This window comes from Anabrus simplex, chromosome 4 (assembly GCF_040414725.1).
Source record: "Anabrus simplex isolate iqAnaSimp1 chromosome 4, ASM4041472v1, whole genome shotgun sequence".
Lineage (NCBI taxonomy): Eukaryota > Metazoa > Arthropoda > Insecta > Orthoptera > Tettigoniidae > Anabrus > Anabrus simplex.
In genome coordinates, this window is record NC_090268.1 from 455,300,550 (window position 1) to 455,322,377 (window position 21,828).

The following is a 21,828-nucleotide window of genomic DNA, read 5'->3' on the forward strand; positions in this document are numbered from 1 at the left end:
CTTCTGGGAAGCACTTGCAAAGCTTCTGGGTATGAGCTGAGCGCTGCAAACGGTAGTACAATCAGGACATACGGTAGCCTTTCCATGAACCTCAACCTTGGTTTACGTCGTGACTTTCGTTGGCAATTTGTCATTGCTGATGTTAGCACAGCCATCATTGGTTCTGATTTTCTGGCTTACTATAACTTACTTCCTGACTGCCGTAACAGATGCCTCCTCGACGGCACCACCGGCCTACACGTTAAGGCATCTGTAGCCTCTATCGAACAGGCCAGCGTAAAGACTGCTGCAGTATCCACCGACTCACCTTTCAGCATGTTGCTCGCTGAGTTTCAGTCCATTACTCGCCCACCTGGGATCCAACGTGATATTAAACACAATACTGTACATCACATTAGGACAACCGAAGGCCCACCAGTCTCTTGTCGACCTCGTCGTCTAGGACCCCAAAAATTGCAGATAGCGAAGAAAGAATTCGAGGACATGGTAAGGTGTGGTACAGCGAGACCTTCTAATAGTCCCTGGTCCTCACCCTTGCACCTTGCACCTAAGCGGGACAACTCATGGCGTCCATGTGGCGATTACCGGGCATTGAATGCAAGAACAATACCCGACCGCTACCCGGTACGACACATAGGAGATTTTTGCCATAACATTGCTGGGTCAACCATTTTCAGTACATTTGACCTTATCAAGGCCTACCAACAGATTCCAATTCACCCCAGTGACATTTGCAAAACAGCCATAACAACCCCTTTTGGGCTGTTTGAATTTCCGTATATGTCGTTTGGGTTACGAAATGCTGGACAAACCTTCCAGCGTTTTATGGATGAGGTCACTAGAGATTTAAACTTCTGTTTCCCGTATATTGACGATATCCTGGTGTTCTCACGGGATGCTGAAGAGCATATGCACCATCTCCGCATACTTTTCCAGAGATTAGCTGATTACGGTGTAGTCATAAATCCACCCAAGTGTGTATTAGGTGCAAGTGAGGTAACCTTCTTGGGCTATCGGCTCTCAAAGGACGGTACAAAACCCCCACCAGAGAGAATCCAGTCTCTCTTGGAATACCCTCTACCGAAGACTGTCCAGGGCCTCCGCCGGTTTCTGGGCATGGTCAACTTCTACAGACGTTTCCTACCACATGCGGCTGAATTGCAGGCGCCGTTGGTGGACGTCTTAGCCAATTCTAAGCTTAAGGGTTCTAAACCTGTCCCCTGGACTCCAGAATTGCAACGTGCTTTCCACGAATGCAAAGAAAGCCTAGCGCAAACCACTCAACTCGCTCATCCATTGCCAGATGCACCTCTAGGTCTCTTTACCGATGCATCAAATACTCAAGTTGGAGCGTGTTTGCAACAGAAAGTTGGACACCATTGGCAGCCCCTAGCATTTTTCAGTAAGAAGCTTTCAGCGCGTCAAATAACGTGGCCGGCCTATTACAGGGAACTGTTAGCTGTGTACGAGGCTGTCCAGCATTTCCGCTATATACTGGAAGCACAACACTGCACCATATATACGGACCACAAGCCTCTGCTTTATGCATTTTCTCAACGCAGAGAAAAACTACCCCCAGCCCAACTAAATCAGCTGTCCTTCATATCCCAGTTCACAACTGATATTCAGCATATAAAGGGAGCAGATAACGTTGTCGCCGATACAATGTCTCGCGTTGAAGCCATCTCACTAGAAGATGACTACGCTGCGCTGGCTCGATCCCAAGTGGACGATGATGAACTCAAAGCCTTATTGCATGATGGTACTTCGCTGACATTAGAAAAAGTAACCCTTCCGGGCACCATGACTACCATTGTATGCGATACATCAACAGGAAAACCTCGTCCGTTCCTGACACTTCCTTTTCGACGCAAGTTCTTTGACAAGCTCCATAACTTAAGCCACCCAGGTATTCGAGCCACCTCTCGTCTAGTCTCAGATAGATTTGTTTGGCCATCTATTCAGAAAGACACTCGTGCCTGGACTCGTGCTTGTTTGTCGTGTCAACGCAATAAAGTGACGAGGCATAATATATCTCCTTTGGGGAATTTCGGAGCACCCACAGGCCGTTTCAGCCACATTCACTTGGATATTGTTGGTCCACTGCCTGTCTGCGAAGGCTATAATTATATCCTCACTGCTGTTGACAGATTTACTCGCTGGCCAGAGGCATGGCCGATGCGCAGCATCACTGCCGAAGAAACAGCCGATACGCTAATAAGTGGTTGGATCTCCCGATTTGGTCTCCCAACTCGTATAACTACTGACCAAGGAAGACAATTCGAGTCTACACTCTTTCGCAGACTTATGACACAATTTGGTACAACGAAAATCCGTACAACCAGCTACCACCCATCTGCTAACGGTATGGTGGAGCGTCTTCATAGACAGCTAAAAGCTTCTCTGATGTGTCATAGAGCAACATGGATAAAAGCCTTACCCCTAGTGTTACTTGGCATGCGTGCGGTTCTAAAGGAAGATCTGAAAGCTTCCCCCGCCGAACTAGTTTTTGGGGAGCCTCTACGCCTCCCTGGGGAAATGGTTACTTCTTCGCCCAGTTCTCCTACTCCACTTGACCCTGCGGATTTTGTAAATCACCTAAGGAAGGTAATGGCCGAACTAAGACCTGTTCCTGCCTCCCGCCATAGTAAAGAGAAAATATTCGTCTTCAAAGACTTGGCAACTGCCTCCCATGTTTTCCTGAGAGTTGATCATGTGAAGCCTCCCTTGCAACCCCCATACTCTGGTCCTTACCCTGTAGTCAGCCGTAATGAGAAGACTTTGACGCTAATGATCGGAAACAAGGAAGTAGTAGTGAGTACAGACCGTGTGAAACCTGCATACATAGAAACAAACCTTGCTGTTCCTACCCGCACCAACACACCTGACACATCTGCTACCCCCATTTCATCCAGTCAACCTAGCACTTCTTTTACACCTGACTTACCTGATGCGTCATCACCACCCAGAAAGTACACAACACGATCAGGACGCAGAGTTCGCTTTGCCCGTCCATTCGATTTGTGAACTTTCCTTCTCCGTGGGGGGTGATGTGTCGGCATCAGGAAGAATGAACTCGCCCCACATACAGAACGCACCCTTGTGCACGATGCAACATTGCATCAGGGTATAGCTAGCTAAACTAGCGTCATTCGGCTGCGTGGAGTGAGCATGAGCATCACGCCTGTCTGTGTCTTGTTGGTGTAATCAGTGTAACCTGTCTCACATGCAAAGGTGTACTAAAACTGTGTGTGGTGTAAATAAATCTTATTATCCATGAGGGCTGGTTTATTTATGAACGATGTGGAGCTGCCTACAACCAAGACTCCATAATCTGAATTAAGGTAGTTCTGTCAATTGAATCATAGGTCTTCTATGAAAGACTTGTTCCTTAGTTTAAGATATGGAAGGACGGATTTCAGATTCATAATCTGATCCACACGTGACCATCCTTTCCTGAAACCTCCTTGGTAATCACCCAGCTCTGGATCTAGATGTTCCTCTGCTCTGATTTGAAAAGCTTTCGAGAGAATTTTGTAGGTTATGTGTAGGGGAGAGATGCCGTGATAGCTATTAACATCCGACTTGTGGATTAGGGCAGATGACCGGTCACTTGGAAGTCTTTTGGTATTCCAGATTTAATGTATGATGTCCTTTAATTTCTCCATTGCATTGTCACTAGCAAGCTTCCACAGTTCAGATATTATCGAATCTTCAAACAGAGCTTTATTGTTCTTCAAGGACTGGATAATCTGTCTGGATTCAAACTTAGACAAATTAAGTTGTAAGTGTGGGTCCAAACATATTTAATACAATATTGGTTGGCTGGAGGAAATACTTAAAGAATTGTGAAGACAGTTAAATGTTGTTCTAATTTGTCATGTTCTGGAATTGGAGTGAAGTTTTGAAAATTCCATTATACTGCATCGCGGAGAATACAAGTATAGCCATGAAGTCTTCTTTCCTCCAGTCCTATGCTTGTATAGATCAGGTTGAGTTGGTGTTGACCTCCACAGCACAATTCTTTAAGTATTTTCTCCAGCCAACCAATCATCATCATCATCATCAGTGGTTTTGGCTTTCCAGCGAGCCAGGTAGGGTGTTTGAAAATGAGCGTCTTCCAAAGTTGCCTATTCAAAAACATTTCATTGTCCAAGACAGATTCCCAATTCCATCCTCTTCTCTCCATGTCTTCCCTCAGTTGGTCCATCCATCTTCTTCTTGGTCTTTTACCTGTTATTCTCTTTTCCAAATAAGCACATGGTAACCTTGTGCTATTCATTCGTTTAACATACCCAAACCATTTAAGTCTAGATGATCTAAGTCTTTCCTCCATCGATTCATTTAGACCTAGGTTAGATCGGATCTCATCGTTTTTCACATGATCAAGTCGGGTCTTTTGGAGGGCAGTTCTAAGAAAATTCATTTCACAGGCTTGAATCTTACTACAATCCTTTAATGTTAGTGTGCAGGTTTCCAGCCAACCAATATTGTATTAAATATGGTTGGGCCCACAATTACAACTTAATTTGTCAACATTTGAATCCATGTACATTTTTAACGGATTTCCATTGTACTTGTTGAGTGAATTTTTAATATTGAAGCTATGTACATTTTAATATGAACTCCTACTGCATTTGTTGATTGTATTTTATCTAGGATTTTTTTTTGTATCACTGTTTTTGTTGTAAGTCTTTCTTCTTTATGTTACTTTGCTGATGATGACCTTTAAGCTAGGTCAAAACACATGCTAGGTATTTTTTTAAACAACTACGGTATGTACCTTTTTAAACAGACTGTTTATTAAATGGCAGAAGTGTATTGAACAGGTGGACTTAATATGATTAAATTCTTTTAGAACTTCATCATAGATATTTGATGTTAATACGGATCCAGTTTGAAGTGCATTATTTGTAATAATCAGCAAAATATTCCAAATGGAATCAAGATAGGTCACGAAAAGGCTGGATTTAAATTTGAATGTCTTGCATTTGCAAGCAACTTAGTGTTCTTCACTGAAAATTTCAAGACTGCCACTACACAGAATAGAGGTTTTGCAAAAAACAGCAGAAAAGGCAAGACTGCAAATATCCTTTGAGAAAACTAAGTACATGAACATAGATGCCAAAAAACCAACATGGACAATGAAGACCAAGTATGGTGACATAAAGAGAGTTTCTGACTCCTAACAATAACGAGAAGCCAGCTATCGAAGAAAGAGCAAAGAAGATGGAGGAAATTGCATTCAGACTATGCCAGGAAACTTTTAAGTCCAAATCCCTCTCATATCAAGTCAAATTCAGACACTATAACACCATGGTGAAACCTGAATGCCTATATGCAGCAAATACAATTGCCAGAAAGGAGATTACTGAAATAGAAAATAAATTTCTGAGGAAAATTCTTGGACCCAAGGAGAGCAACAAAAATGAGTTTACCTTCTATTTGAGATCAAATCAAGAGCTGTATGAACAATGTGAGAACATTTCAACCTCGATAAGAGAAAAACGACTGACTTTCTATGGACACCTGAGAAGAATGAGACCGGAACGCCTAGCAAATCTTCCAGGAAAGAAGAGAGATCCAAGTACCATGGCTGAAAGAAGTTCATCAGGACTTTAAAAAATGTTGCATTGAGGAGGGAGGTATTACAAACAGAACAGTGTTCAGAAGGAAAATTTGGAGGCTATGGATCTGTCCCTAGTGAAACCTAGGAGGACAAGAAAGGTGTTCTAAAATGAGAAATGAGCAAAAGCAAGCCAGAGAATGAAGGAGTATTGGCAAAAAGGAAAAGGAACATCAACAGTCAAGGAAGTTGTGTAATCATAACCCATAGGAGGTTTAAATGATTGTAAATAATAATAATAATACGTAGGTGGATCAAAAGGTTAGTTGCACTAACGCGCTGCAGCAGCGCGCTGTGTGTCGCAAACGTAGGCATAGCGAAAAAGGGACAGACACTGCCCACACATCTGTTAGGCAGGTCGCTGTGGTGTCTCGTCCAGTATTGTGTGAATAGGGGCCAAATGCAATGGCACGTCAACTGGACGTTCACTCCAAATATGAGGTGCGTGTGACAATCTGATTCCTATGGACCAAAAGGAAGAATTGCACGGACATTCATCGTGAAATTAGTGCTGTGTATGGGGAGCGGGCCATTTCCCGGCAAGGTATCGTAAAGTGGTGTCAGCAATTCGAAGCCGACGCACGGATATCACGGAAAACCATCGCGAAGGCAGGCCCGCAATGTCCAGGACCCGTACAAAGGTCAACAGTGTGAATGCGATCATTAGACAGAACCGGCGCATTAAACTGAGAGAAATCGCAACGCAGCTGAACATGTCGTATGGCAGTGTGTTCGCCATTGTTCACGAGGACCTGGGATATCGTAAACTGTGTCAAAAATGGGTCCCACGTCTTCTCACCGATGAGCACAAGGGACAATGTTTCCAATCCTCCCTGGCATTTTTGCAATGCTATGCCGCAGACAGCAACAGGTTTCTGCGGCGAATTGTCACAGGCGACAAAACCCCCGAAACGAAGCGAACATCAATGGAATGGGTGCACCCCTCACCATCACAACGAAAGAAGGCCAAGGTTCAACCTTCAGCCAGTAAGGTTATGGCGACAGTGTTCTTTGACATGGAGGGTTTGCTGCACGTGGAATTCATGCCGAAAAGAATGACGGTCAACACGGCGCCATATTGTCAAACGTTGCACCAGTTGCATAAAGCGATTAAAGAGAAGCGCCGGGGGAAATTGAGCGCCGGTGTGATTTTGTTGACGATAACACAACACCTCACAAGGCCCGCCAAACGAGAGAACTGCTGCAGCATTTCAAGTGGGAGGTCTGGCAACATCCACCCTACAGTCCCGACCTAACGACATGTGACTTTCATCTGTTCGGTAAGCTCAAAATGGAGCTCCGTGGTCAACGTTTCCAGACCGATGAGGAGGTGAAGGCCGCTGTCTCCGAGTGGTTGCAGAACGCTGGAGGAAATTTCTATGCATCCGACATCGACAAGTTGGTTGTGCGTTCGCAGAAATATTTGGAGTCTCTTGGAAACTATGTGGAAAAGTGACGTTACAGTGTATGTCATAGTTGTGTTGCTGTCATATAGGTGGTGTAATAAATGGCCATAACTGGGAAGTGCAACTTATTTTCTGATCTGCCCTCATAATAATCCACCAATGGATTTACACAGATTCTGTTAGACTGTTATTACTACCATTTTATAATTAGTACACACCTAAATAGCATTGTAGTTCTAGCTTTCTTCCCTTGTACTTTTGATATTTCATCAATTAAGGGCAGTTTTAATTTCTGTTAGTGCATAGGTGGAAAAATAATTAATTTCTGCTGGAACATAGTAGTAGTTATAATAATAATAATAATAATAATAATAATAATAATAATAATAATAATAATAATAATAATAATAGTAATCTGTCAATGTATTGGCATATTTAGTGTAAATATATATACTCACTACTGTCTGGCCAGGCTTTTCCCATACCCCTACCATACTGCCAGCAACTCAACGTCAAGCGTTGGGCAAGCAGTAAACAACCCAACTCCCTAAGGGAGATAACGGCTTTGGTCGGATGAGCCCCTTTAGGTGAGGGTGATGGTTCCCTCAGTAGAGGAAATGACACTGGAAGCCATCAAGCTCTTTATCTGGCAAAACAGCAAAACGGAGAGAGAAGGAACGTTCACTATTCAGTTCCAATGATCATGGAGATGGAGAAGGTCATGGCAGATGGACTGGCTGTGAAAGTGCACCTCAACTGTATTTTGAGTCATGACATGAAATGCTTCAAGAAACTGAAAGTGATGGAACATCAGCGTGTAAAAAGAGCATTTTATTCTTGTGATGTCATAACCAGATTTCACTTTACATTAAAGGCACAACATTTAATGACGTTCTTTCTATTTTAGTGACTTTATTAATTTTACTCTTCAGCATGCACCTTCTTAACATCAAGTGTTATGTCTTTCTTTTTAGGACTGTACAATCCAATACATTTAGATCTCTATTTAACATCAGAAACTTATTGAACAATAGTGTTCCTTCAACAAATTCACGCCATATATTCTTTCTATCTAACTATTTATTGCATATATTTAACATTTTGGACTTCTTGTACTCCATCTTCTTACAGCTTAGGATGTCCCTTATAGGATCAAAACATGAACGCTTAATTAATATGTAAATGTGTTTTGTTTATGAGTATTGAACAGTATTGTAAAGGTGGACTCCTACTCAACACAGGGGTATTTTGAGTCTGTGACAGCCCATTGCAGTCCCAGTGTTCAATCCTCATTGTCCCATTTCATGTGTATCGCAGGATTTGACGCTGAGATCATAGCGTGTGGGGTCTCCCCCCAACAAGTTGGGATCCACCTTAAACAAATTCATGCCAGTGGCACATTTTCCTGTTGTCTTTCCTCACTGTTAGAAGTCCAACAGCAATGGGATAAAGGCGATAAGAGCAGGTTTCGGGTGAAACTGAAAGCTTCTAGTCTGGACCTGCACATTGATGGCAAATGTGCGATGGTTATCTTTCTGAGATCTGTGACTACTCAGGAATTCGGTCTTGCATCTGTGTCTGGGCAGGCCACATGGGGAAGGCCCTAGAAAATGTAGGCTTAACATCGCAAAATCACTCTTTTTTGCCTGACTGGGTGGCCGCACCCAGTGGGTCACCCCATTTGTGGTTAGAAAACTAATAAATCAATATTACATTTGGAATGTGGAATATTAGAACACTCCTGGATATAAATAACAATGACAGACTTGAAAGATAAACAGCACTTGTCACTCAGGAGCTCACTAGTTTGGATATCAATATTACTGCCTAGAATGAAACCAGTTTGCCTGGTGTTGGAAAAGTTGCAGAGTTTGGATCAGGCTATACCATCTTTTGGAAGGGAGGTAGGTGGAACTTGTACGCATGGTGTTGGGTTTGCTGTGAAGACAAAACTATAGCCCAAATACTTAGTAAAGATCCTGCACAGAAATTGGCCGTGCATGTGGAGAGGGGCAATCAAGAGTGTCTGCCTTGTCTCCCACTCCTCCCACTGCTGAGTCTTCTTCTATACATCATGCTGAGCTGACATTATAGTGCTTCTGGATCTCAGCAGTGAATGGCTCAGCTGCCTTAATATCTGAACTGGGAACCTCCCCGTACCTCACAACACTATGGATGCCACTTCTCCTCTTACAGTTATCAAACCATCCCCTGCTGGCCTTGAAGCTTTCTTTGATTTCTGTTGATTTACATGGTAATTTACTTACGATGTTGGCGTACAATGTCCTTGCATTCTTGCAGATTAAATTCTCGGTCACAGTGTCGCCTGCAACTTTATATTTTTGGGGTGTACAGACCTGGCAAGGTTGGCACTGACGCTGATGTGAAATTATTGGTAAGATAATCAGCTACGTGGGGAATGACACAGAAAGGAACATTATCGTAGCAGGTGATCTCAGTTTACCAAATGTTAACTGCGAGAGTAATGCAAATGACAGAAAGCATGACCAACAAATGGTGAATAAGTTAATCTGGGAAAGACAACTGAATCAGAATGGAAGAAAATTCTTCTTCTTCTTCTTGTGGTGCCTTCTCCATTACTGAAGGTTGGCCACAATCTCAGCAAAGTCTGTACGATGTTTGGCTGTCCTCATCAGTCTAGTAGTATCTAGTCCTGTCCAATCCTGTAAGTTCCTCAGCCAGAGTGTTTCTTTCAACCGCGACCCCTACATCCACTCAATTTTACCCTGCATGATATAAGATAGAACCCCCCAATTACATGGCTGGAGATAGAAAAGTCCATGAAAAGTATGAGGAAAGGAAAAGCAGTTGGAGTGGATGAGTTAAGTACAGATATGTTGCGAGCAGCAGGAACTCCAGCAGTCCAGTGGTTATATAGACTCCTTAACACAATATGGCAGGAAAACACTATCCCAGAAGACTGGGAAAAGGGTATAATCATACCTCTTTTCAAGAAGGGGAGTAGATGGAAATGCATCAACTACAATGGAATTACTCTGCTCTCTCATGGTCTAAAACTTCTGGAAAAAATCATAGAGAGTAGATTAAGAAAAATTGTAGAACCGTTATTGGAAAAGGGACAATATGGTTTTAGGCCTGGAAGAACAACTACAGACCTTATCTTTGCTGTCAGGATGTTAATGGAAAAGCACTGGGGAAAAAGGGAAATCACTTTTTCTAGTATTCCAAGACATCAAAAAGGCTTATGATTTAGCATAAGAAATGTCCACCTTATCAGGTTATATACAACAGCACAGCCAAGCATAGTAAACATTCTGCTACAGGAATCAAAATTTTTAGAGGATGGCATATTTTAGTACTTAAAATTAAAAAACCGGGCGAGTTGGCCGTGCGCGTAGAGGCGTGTGGCTGTGAGCTTGCATCCGGGAGATAGTAGGTTCGAATCCCACTATCGGCAACCCTGAAAATGGTTTTCCGTGGTTTCCCATTTTCACACCAGGCAAATGCTGGGGCTGTACCTTAATTAAGGCCACGGCCGCTTCCTTCCAACTCCTAGGCCTTTCCTATCTCATCGTCGCCATAAGACCTATCTGTGTCGGTGCGACGTAAAGCCCCTAGCAAAAAAAAATTTTTTTTAAATTATAAACAAATGCAATCACAATGACATTTTTGTATAATTTAGTTTTATTAATCTATATATATAAAGTAGCTTGTCCTGACTGACTGACTGATTCATCATCGCCGAGCCAAAACTACTGGACATAAAGAAATGAAATTTTGGGGATATATTCATATTAAGATGTAGGTGCTCGCTAAGAGAGGATTTTCGGATATTCCATCGCTAAGGGGGTGAAAAGGGGGGTGAAATTTTAAAATGAGTGTGTTTATATCTCAAAACTTTAAAAGTTTAGAGATGTGAAAATTGGTATTTAGAATCTTCTTTAAAAATAAGGAAACACGTTTTTTTTTGTTTTCAGACAATCCCAATAGGAGGGATGAAAAAGGGTGAAAAAGGGGTTGAATGCCTAATCAGGATACCGGTGCTTATATCTCAGAAACTGAAGATATTACAGGCCTGAAAATTGGTACTTGTGATCTCTTTTAAAAATAAAGAAACACGTATTTTTTTGTTTTTGGAAAATCCAATTAATGGGAGGGTGAAAAGGGGGTGAATTTTAAAAATGAGTGAATCTATACCTCCAAACTTTTAAAGTTTGCAGATGTAAAAATTGGTATTTAGAATCTTCATTAAAAATAAAGAAACACGCATTTTTTTTGTTTTCGGAAAATCGCAATAGGGATCGTGAAACGGGTGAAATAGGGGTTGAATGCCTTTAATGAGGCTACTTATATCTCAGAACCTGAAGATATTACAGACCTGAAAATTGGTGTTTGGGATCTCTTTTAAAAATAAAGAAACACGTATTTTTTGTTTTTGGAAAATCCAATTAACGGGGGGGGGGGTGAAAAGGGGGTGATTTTTTTAAAATGAGTGTATCTATATCTCAAAACTTTTAAAGTGTATTGATATAAAAATTGGTATTTAGAATCTCCTTTAAATATAAAGAAACACGTATTCTTTTGTTTTCGGAAAATCCCAATAGGAAGGGTGTAAAAGGGTGAATAATGGGTTGAATGCCTTTAATAAGGCTACTTATATTTCAGAAGCTGAAGATATTACAGACCTGAAAATTGGTATTTGGGATCTACTTTAAAAGTAAAGAAACACGTATTTTTTCGTTTTTGGAAAATTCAAATATTGGGGGGTGAAAAGGGGGGTGACTTTTTAAAAATGAGAGTGTCTACATCTTAAAACTTTAAAATTTACAGATGTAAAATTTGGTAGTTAGAATCTCCTCTAAAAATAAAGGAACACGTATTTTTTTGTTTCCTGTAAATCCCAATAGGAGGGGTGTAAAGGGGTGAAAAATGGGTTGAATGCCTTTAATGAGGATACTTATGTTTCAGAACCTTAAGATAATACAGAACTGAAAATTTGTATATGTGACCTCCTTTAAAAATAAAGAAACACGTATTTTTTAGTTTTTGGAAAATCCAATTAATGGCGGTTAAACAGGAGTGACAAATTGGGGTGAATTTTTTGAAAGGCTATATCTACAGAATATCTTGGAAGCGTAAAATGTCACAGACGTAAAAAGTGGGTGTTTGAAATCTCCTGTAAATGTAAAGAAACATAGGTGATTTGTTTTTGGAAACTCCTCTTAAGGGGAACTCAAAAGAGGTGAAATTTTAAAATGAGAATTTTTACAGTATATCTAAAAAAACTTAACATGTTACAGAAGTGAAAGTGGTATGTTTTATCTCTATTATACATAACGAATCGTGTATTTTTAGTTTTCGGAAATACCACTTGGGTGGTGGGGGGTGGGTAAAAGTGACTGAAAATGGTGTTGAATTCTTTTAATTAGGCTACTGATATCTCAAGAATGAAGATGTTACAGACGTGAAATTTGATATTTGCAATCTGCTTTAAAAGTAAAGAAAGACGTATTCTCGGAAAATCCAATGAAGGGGGGGGGGGTGAAAGAATTGAAAATTTAATTGACTTAATTGTATGAGAATGCATACATCTAATAAAAACTAAAGTTGTTACTGACGTGAAAATTCGTATTTAGATCTCCTTTAAAAACAAAGATAAACGCGTTTCGGTGGGGAAACCATCTTGGAGGGTGGGAGTGTAAAGGAAATGAATTTCTTTCATGGGGACACATAAATCAAAAACTGAAGAAGTTAGAGTCGTGATAATTGGTATTTAGAAGATCTTTTACTATTAAAGAAACAAGTATTTCTTGCGGGAAAATTCACTTGGGGGGGGGGGAGAGTAGTGTGAAATGAAGTGAAAAAAATAAATTATTTTTATGGGGATACTTATATCTCAAAACTGAAGGCAATAGACGTGAACATTGGTGTTTGGAATCTCCTTTAAACATAAAGAAACAAGCCTTCTTTTAATATTTTTTTTTGGGGGGGCGGGGGTGGCGGTAAATAAACTTAACGGCGGTGGGGTGTAGAAGGAGGTGAGACCAATTGATTTTACTGTTCTTAATGTACTTATAAGTATCCTCCGTTGCTCAGGCGGCAGCGCGCCGGCCTCTCACAGCTGGGTTCCGTGGTTCAAATCCCGGTCACTCCATGTGACATTCGTGCTGGAAAAAACGGAGGCGGGACAGGTTTTTCTCCGGATACTCCGGTTTTCCCTGTCATCAGCCATTCCAGCAACACATAATAGTAATAATAATAATAATAATAATAATAATAATAATAATGTTCCGGACCGTCGTCAAATGTGCGGACCGCGCTGGAAAAGGCTCCTGGACGGGTAAGGACTAAGAATGCAGTCCGGCTGCGGGTTCAGTGCCGCCAAAGCACCCAATATGACACCACGCCGGATCTCCTGAAGGAATTTATACATATTAAAATGATTATAGGAAAAGATGGCAAAGATTTACGGACCCAACTGACCGGGAGGAATACCTGAGACTAGACCGGGAAGTACGAAATCGATTGCTGGAAAGGAAGATTAAAAAATGGGAGGAAACGTGCCGTAATCTAATAGAAAACGAGTCAGATCGGGAATTTTGGTGGATTCTCGCAGAAAACGAGTCAGATCGCGAATTTCGGCGGATTATATATCTAAAACAATAAGCATTCAATTATAAATTTCAGTATAATACCGTAGCGAAGCACGGGTATCTTGCTAGTCTATATATATAAAGTAGCTTGTCCTGACTGACTGACTGATTCATCATCGCCGAGCCAAAACTACTGGACATAAAGAAATGAAATTTTGGGGATATATTCATATTAAGATGTAGGTGCTCGCTAAGAGAGGATTTTTGGATATTCCGTCGCTAAGGGGGTGAAAAGGGGGGTGAAATTTTAAAATGAGTGTGTCTATATCTCAAAACTTTAAAAGTTTACACATGTGAAAATTGGTATTTAGAATCTTCTTTAAAAATAAGGAAACACGTATTTTTTTGTTTTCAGACAATCCCGATAGGAGGGGTGAAAAAGGGTGAAAAACGGGTTGAATGCCTTTAATCAGGATACCGCTACTTATATCTCAGAAACTGAAGATATTACAGACCTCAAAATTGGTACTTTTGATCGCTGTCAAAAATAAAGAAACACATATTATTAGTTTTTGGAAAATCCAATTAATGCGAGGGTGAAAAGGGGGGGGGTGAATTTTTAAAATGAGTGCATCTATATCTCAAAAGTTTTGAAGTTTAGAGATGTAAAATTGGTATTTAGAATCTTCATTAAAAATAAAGGAACACATATTCTTTTGTTTTCGGAAAATCCCAATAGGAGGGGTGAAAAGGGGTGAAAAATGGGTTGAATGCCTTTAATGGCGATACTTATATCTCAGAAACTGAAAATATTACAGACCTGAAAATTGGTGTTTGGGATCTCCTTTTAAAATAAAGAAACACGTATTCTTTTGTTTTTGGAAAATCAAATTAATGGGGGTGTGAAAAGAGGGTGAATTTTGAAAATGAGTGTATCTATATCTCAAAACTTTTAAAGTTTATAGATGTAAAAATTAGTATTTAGAATCTCCTTTAAAAATAAAGAAACACGTATTGTTTTGTTTTCGGAAAATCCCAATAGGAAGGGTGGAAAAGGGTGAAAAAGCGGTTGAATGCCTTTAATCAGGCTACTTATATTTCAGAACCTGAAGATATTACAGACCTAAAAATTGGTATTTGGGATCCACTTTAAAAATACAGAAACAGGTATTTTTTCGTTTTTGGAAAATCCAAATAATGGGGGGTGAAAAGGGGGTGAATTTTAAAATGAGTGTTTCTACATCTTAAAACTTTAAAGGTTTACAGATGTAAGAATTGGTATTTAGAATCTCCTTTAAAAACAAATAAACATATATTTTTTTGTTTTCGGAAAATTCTAATAGGAGGGGGTGAAAAGGGGTTGAATGCCTTTAATGAGGATACTTATATCTCAGAAACTGAAGATATTACAGACCTGAGAAAAGGTATTTGGGATCTCTTTTAAGAATAAAGAAACATGTACGTTTTGTTTTTGGAAAATCCAAATAGTGGAGGGTTGAAAGGGGGTGCATTTTTAAAATGAGTGTATCTAGATCTCAAAACTTTCAAAGTTTACAGATGTAAAAATTGGTACTTAGAATCTACTTTCAAAATAAAGAAAGACATATTTTTTTGTTTTCGTAAAATCCCAATAGGAGGGGTGAAAAGGGGCGAAAAATAGTTTAATGCCGTTAATAAGGATCCTTATTTCTCTGAAACTGAAGATGTTACAGATCTGAAAATCGGTATTTGGGACCTCCTTTATAAATAAAGAAACATGTATTTTTTGTTTTCAGAAAATCCAAATAGTGGGGGGGGGGGTGAAAGGGGGGTGTATTTTAAAAATGAGTGTATCTATATCTCAAAACTTCGAAAGTTTGCAGATGTAAAAATTGATACTTAGAATCTCCTTTAAAAATAAAGAAACACGTATTTTTTTGTTTTCGGAAAATCTCAATAGGAGGGGGTGAAAAGTGTGAATAAGGGGTTGAATGTCTTTAATGAGGATACTTATATCTCAGAAAATGAAGATATTACAGACCAGACAGTTAGTATATGGAATCTCCTTTAAAAATACAGAAACATTTATTTTTTGTTTTTGGAAAATCTAATTAATGGGGGTTAAACAGGAGTGACAAATTGGGGTGAATTTTTAGAAATACTATATCTACAGTATATCTCAGAAACGTAAAATGTTGCAGACGTAAAAATTGGTATTTGGAATCTCCTGTTAAAGTAAAGAAACAGGTATTCTCGGAAAATCCAATGAAGGTTCGGGGGGGGGGGGTGAAAAATTGAAAAATTTATTGAATTAATTGTATGAGGATACTTACATCTAATAAAAACTAAAATTGTTACAGACGTGAAAATTGGTATTTAGATCTTCTTTAAAAATAAAACGACGCGTTTGGGAGGGGCGGGGAATCATTTTTGGGGGCGAGTGTGAAAAAGAGTTGAATTCGTTTCATGGGGACACACATCTCAAAAACTGAAGATAATCGGTATTTAGAAGATCCTTTAATATTAAAGAAACAAGTACTTTTTGCCGGAAAATTCACTTAAGGGGGGCGGGGAGTGTGAAAGTAAGTGAAAAAAGTGAATTATTTTTTATGGGAATACTTATATCTCAAAACTGAAGGTAACACGCGTGAACATTGGTATTTGGTATCTCCTTTAAACATAAAGGAACACGTTTTCTTTTTTTGGGGGGGGGAGGTAAATCGATTTAACCGTTGTGGGGTGAAAACGGAGGTGAGGCCAATTGATTTTACTGTTCCTAATGTACTTATAAGGAGCCTCCGTGGCTCAGGCGGCTGCGCGCTGGCTTCCCACCGCTGGGTTTCGTGGTTCAAATCCCGGTCACTCCATGTGAGATTTGTGCTGGACAAAGCGGAGGCGGGACAGGTTTTTCTCCGGGTACTCCGGTTTTCCCCGTCATCATACATTCCAGCAACACTCTCCAATATCATTTCATTTCATTTGTCATTCATTTAATCATTGCCCCAGTGGAGTGCGACAGGCTTCGGCAGGGCTAATTCATTCCATTATTGACCCGGTTGAATGACTGGAAACAGGTTGTGGATTTTCAATGTACTTATTCTGATCACAAGCCGATCATTTTTAATCTCTCCTGGGTTCGTTTTCAAGAGCCATCTTTTCCTTTGGAGAACCTTCTTAGATTACAGTAGATTCTTCTGGCATATAAACAAAAATTTAAACATATTTGAAATAAACGATAGATATATGATTGACCGTGCAATTGTTCACCTCTGTAATAAGGTCAATAATGCACGGAAGTATGTCATTTGTATCGCGAGAAGTTCTGCGCACTTGCCTGCGGGTGACAATGGTGCTGGTCATACTGTCATCAATGACAACGACAGCAGATGTAATTTACCGCCAAGTAGAGGTTCAGTACCGCCAAGGCACCCAAGACGACACCAAGCAGGATCTCCTCAAGGATTTGATTAACATTAAAAATGCTTAGGGTATAGGAAAAGATAGCAAAGATTTAGGGACCCAACTGACCGGGTGGAATACCTGGACCTATCCCGGAAAGTACGAAATCGATTGCTGGAGAAAAGATTGAAAAATGGGAGGAACGTTGCCGTAATCTTTCAGAAAACGAGTCAGATCGCAAATTTTGGCGGAATCTCTCAGAAAACGAGTCAGATCGCGAATATCGGTGGGTTATATATAAAACGATAAGCATTCAATTATAAGTTTCAGTATAATACCGTAGCGAAGCACGGGTATCTTGCTAGTGTAATATAAGTTCGAACTGAACAATTTAGTGTTTTAACACCAACAGATTTGAATGTGTATGGTTTTAACTCAGTCAGTATATTCGACCTTGAAGACTAATGCTATTTGAACTGACACACAAGGTGTTAAAAATAAAAGGAATAATTTAAGCAACACCAAGTAAACAAGAAGCAAGATCAAACTCAGTACTCCAAGATGAAAAACTTTGAACGCACACAAGCCTTTCTTTTTTCTTCAGATTGTTTTTAATTCTGACATTTGACCCCCCAGTTTGTGAACTTGCAGAAATATGAGACAATAACTTTGTATTTTATCTAAATATATATTTTAATTTAAGGTCTATAGGAGTTAGTTGTACAAAAATGTTCATGTATATTTTATAATAATTGCCAGTTTTTCATGACTTTCTTGCAGCTGATGATGGCGCTAAATAAACGCCGAAGCTAGTACTGCTAAATAAAGTTAATATGTTGTAATACATCCATGAAACATTGTTTTGTATTGAATAGGTGAAACCTCTAAAAACTTTATAAGTATTTGTGATCTCGGTTCAATACGGATAAAATAAGTATTTGTGAAGGCTTATGATAGTGTACCAAGGGAGCATATCTGGAAATGCCTAAAAGAGCTGGGAGTTTGTGACACTCTTATTGCAAAAGTGAAGATGCTGTATGATAAAACCAGAAATTATGTGCAAGTGGGTTGCAGGCTGTCCAAATGGTTTGAAATGAAGAGAGGAGTACAGCAAGGCAGTGCTTTGTCACCCCACTTATTTAACACTGTGATGGATGTCATAATAAAGGCTGTGAAAAGGAAGGAGGAGCAGGACTTGCAAGCTTTTGTCTTTCAATGAATATTCAAGATAAATATTATAATTAAGTGGTCCGCCTATTCAATACAATATATAATTTATTGTATCTAGTACATGTTTCTTCCCCTAAGGGACATCATCAGCTAATAATAAATTAACATTAATATATCAGAAATAAATATTATTAAAATTGGAAATTTTTATGTCTTTCCAATTTTAATAATATTTATTTCTGAAATTTTTAATATGTCTTTCCAATTTTAATAATATTTATTTCTGATGTATTAATGTTAATTTATTATTAGCTGATGATGTCCCTTAAGGGACGAAACATGTACTAGATATAATAAATTATATATTGTATTGAATAGGCGGACCACTTAATTATAATATTTAAGTTTATCTTGAATATTCATTGATTGATTATAGTCAATACGGGATTAGTATTACTTGAAATGAAGCTGTTAAAGCTTTTGTCTTTGCAGACGACGTGTTGATCTGGGGTGAAACTGAAAAGGATGTGGAGAAAAAGCTGCAGACATGGAGTCAAGAGTTTAAGAGGTATGATTTAAATATCAACAAGGCTAAGACAGTGGTGATGAAGTTACAGATGGGAGATGACAAACCTCAAATCAGAATAAATGACACCAAACTGGACAGTGTTCCAACGTTTATGTACTTGGGTAGTATAGTATAAAAAGACAACCTTGCAAAGTATGAGGTGGACAGTCAAATTAGCAAGGCAGCTCAATTTTGCCACCAAGTAAGACAACTGCTGTGGGATAAACAAGTACCATTGAAAGCAAAGATGACATTATATAAATCATATTATTCACCCATCCTCGAGCATAGCTTGGAAACTACCATGTTAACGAGACAAGACACCTCAAAACTCCAAGCTGCAGAAATAAAGTTCCTATGCACCATGATACAGACGACCAGGATGGACAAATTCAGGAATGAAAAAGTCCGAGACGAGGTGGGAATAGGAGACTCCCTACTACAGAGGATTCAGAAAGCAAAACTGAACTGGTTTGTCCATGTAAGAAGGATGAGTGCAAGCAGGACTGCAAGAAGAGAATATGAAAGAGAAGTGAAAGGAAAAAAGACCAGTGGGCAGACCCAGAGGAAAATGGACACATCTGGTAAAGAGAGATGTCGAGGAGAGAGGACAAGATTAGAAGAAGATTGTGAGAGAACAGTGGCTCATGGACAGACAAAGATGGATGGGGCTCATACACCACACCCAGACAAGCGATGATGATGATGATGATGATGATGATGATGGTGGAGATCAATTTAAGTAGGTTGTACTTTTTATTCTTCATAATATGCCCAAGATAGGCTGACTTTCTTTTCTTGATTGTACACATTGACATTCGTTCCCTCCTCATGCATTTGAGTACTGCAGCATTGGAGATGTGGTCAGTGGTCAGCCCACGAGATCTGTAACATCCTTTGGAATACTCACATCTCGAAGGCATTTATTCTCTTAATAGTGTTACATTTCACAGTCCATATTTCAGTGTCATACAGAAGCACTCAATATACATAGCATCTCACGAAGTTGTGACGTGTATCTAAGTGGTGGCTTCTGTCACAGAGTAGATTCCTCATTTTCAGAAAACTAGTACAAACCATTTCTCTTCATACACAGATCTCTCAATATGGGTCTAAGTTCTCATTATACAAACCATTTCTCTTCATACACAGATCTCTCAATACGGGTCTAAGTTCTCAGTAATCGAGCTATCAAGGTACTTAAACTTCCTCACTTCTTCAACTGGTTCACCACAAATGGTCATAAGAAAATACATGTTATGTATTCTGGAAATGGCCATCACCTTGGTCTCGTTGGTGTTAATTTTGAGATCAAGTTTATACCTTTGTGCCATGATTCTGTCTACCAGACGCTGAAAATCTTCAGTACTGTCAGCCAAGACGACACAGTCATCTGGGTACCTCAGATTGTTGATCAGCCTACCGTAAACTTTTACTCGATCTTCTGCTTCTTGAAGAGCAGCTCAGAAGATCTGCTCAGAATACAGATTAAACAGCAGGGGAGATAATACACATCCTTGCCATGCTCCCTATATGATCCTAGTAGCACGAGTCTCAGAGTTTCCAATTTATGGAAGCTTCTTAATGTTCATACAGCTTTTTGACAAATGTAAGATCTTCACTGTCTATTCCTATTGTGTTCAGAATTCAGAGAAGTTCAGAATGTTTGACACAATCGAATGCTCAGGCATAATCAATGAAGCATATGTATACATATATAGACTGGTCTCTACAAATTTTTAAAAGTGTCGTCAGGTAGAACAAGGCCTCACATGCCCCAAAGCCCATACGGAAATCAAATTGTTCTTCATCTATGTCCAGTTTACATTTTTTTATGAATTCTGAAATGCATTATCTTTAGAAACAGGTTAAGAACTTAAGAACTTGTCTAATGAGTCGGTATTGGCTACATCTAGTTGCATTTGGCTTCTTAGGAATGGGGATTAGAACCGACTTCAGCCACTCTTGTGGGATGTATCCTATCTGGTATACATAATTAAAAAACTCAGTTAGCAATCTAACACTGTTTTCATCAAGTAATTTCAGAATTTCAGGGTGAATATCATCTGGCCCTGCTACTAATCCAGTTTTTAATAATGTTACGACCCTCTGCACTTCACTGAACAAAATTTCAAGTCCAGGTTCTGTACTTGCTAGGCCTAGTGGTAAAATTGGGTTTGTTCCTCCTCTAAATAGACTTTGCACATAGTTCACCCATTCTTCCTCTGCTTCCTCTTCACTGAGAATCAGACTATTTGCTGCACTCAGTAGTTGAATGTAAGGTCAGTTTTGAAGTTACTTCTTTTATCTTATTATGCAAATTAAACACATCATGTTTGCTTTGTAGGTCAACCTCTCCTTCATCCAAGATTCCTCTTTTTTTTGCAGGTTGCTTTACGTCGCACCGACACAAATAGGTCTTATGGCGTCGATGGGACACGAAGGGGCTAGGAATGGGAAGGAAGCTGCCATGACCTTAATTAAGGTACAGCCCCAGTATTTGTCTCGTGTGAGAATGGGAAAACACGGAAAACCATCTTCAGGACTGCCGACAGTGGGGTTCGAACCCACTATCTCCCGAATACTGGATACTGGCCGCACTTAAATGACTGCAGCTATCAAGCTCGGTCAAGATTCCTTAGCCTCCCTGATTTTCTTTCTTATAATCTTCCTTCTTTCATCGTATTTCCCTAAATCAACATTCTTATATTTCCATCGTAAGGTCATTAGGTCTTCCGTTATCCAGTACTTCTTAGTTGATTCAGTTCTCATTTCCAGAGTTGAGTTCCATGCAGATGTGATTGCTCCATTCAGCTGTTGCCAAAGATCTTCAATTTCATATTCCACCTTGGCTGTTTCTAAACTCTCGCCCATGTTGTCCACTTGCGCTTGCTTATGGTCATTGTTCAGAATGTTTGTTCCTTCTATACATTTCTCTGGGCTCCTCAGTGGAGTTAAATTTATTTTTATTTTTGTTTTGACAATTTTCTTCAGTTAAAAGGAATGACAAAATGGACTAGAGGTAAAATATTCTAGACATGTTGTTGATAAAACCAAATGCATCCTATGGTGAAACTGCAGTAATAATGGTAGCCTATAAGTGAT